The sequence below is a fragment of the Phodopus roborovskii genome, unplaced genomic scaffold, assembly GCF_943737965.1.
Source record: "Phodopus roborovskii unplaced genomic scaffold, PHOROB, whole genome shotgun sequence".
Classification (NCBI taxonomy): Eukaryota; Metazoa; Chordata; class Mammalia; order Rodentia; family Cricetidae; genus Phodopus; species Phodopus roborovskii.
This window is the reverse complement of record NW_026126625.1, coordinates 2,563,566-2,564,306: the sequence shown is the minus strand read 5'-3', so window position 1 is coordinate 2,564,306 and position 741 is coordinate 2,563,566. Positions and strand designations below refer to the sequence as shown.

The 741-nt window shown below is 37.5% G+C and overlaps 1 non-coding gene across 1 annotated transcript; it reads right to left on the bottom strand.

Moving 5' to 3' along the window:
- Positions 1-282: 282 nt before the first annotated feature.
- LOC127238193 (U6 spliceosomal RNA) lies at positions 283-389 on the bottom strand. The gene has a single exon (XR_007835909.1). It is a non-coding gene; the product is annotated as a U6 spliceosomal RNA (small nuclear RNA).
- Positions 390-741: the final 352 nt, after the last annotated feature.

Sequence of the window (741 nt, the reverse complement as noted above, 5' to 3'; positions counted from 1 at the left end):
CCATGAGGTAATGCCTGTTTTTGAGGCTTAGATGTGTTTCTTTTATGCAGCAGAAGGATGGATTCTGTCTTCATATCAATTCTGTTAGCCTGGGTCTTTTTATAGGCGAGTTCAGACCATTAATGTTGAGGGTAAGTAAGGACCATTGATTGTTGATGGTATGGTTGTTTGTTTTTGATTTGTTGGTTTTGGTGGTATTGTGAATATATTTGTCCTGCTTTACCCTTGGATTCTGGTGAAGTGGGAATATCTACTGCCGATGTCTTTGTGAGCATAGTTTAAAAAAATATGGAAAGATTCACAAATTTGCATGTCATCTTTGCACAGGGGCCATGCTAACCTTTTCTTTATCGTACTAATTTTAATATATGTTCTGCCAAAGGGAGCACCTCAGTGAAATCTTAAAGCAAAGATTGTCTTTCAGAGATGCCAAATTTCATCTAGAGTGAAAACTGAACCAGATGAACCCTGCCATTCTATCTATTTCTAAGATGATAGGTTTGCAGAACATGCAGAAAATAAGGTACAAATAAAGCATGTAATTCTCTTGGGCATTCATCGCTAATGTCAACCCAAACCAAATAGGCCTAAGGCTATGAGGAAGAGTTATTATGAGAATGAGACTATCCGGATCCAGGTAGTCCACAGATTCAGAATGGGAAGTAGAAATATTTGGCAATGACTGATGTAAATAATACCTACAGCTAGATAACTAAAAAAGCATGTGAACTGGAACAAGGT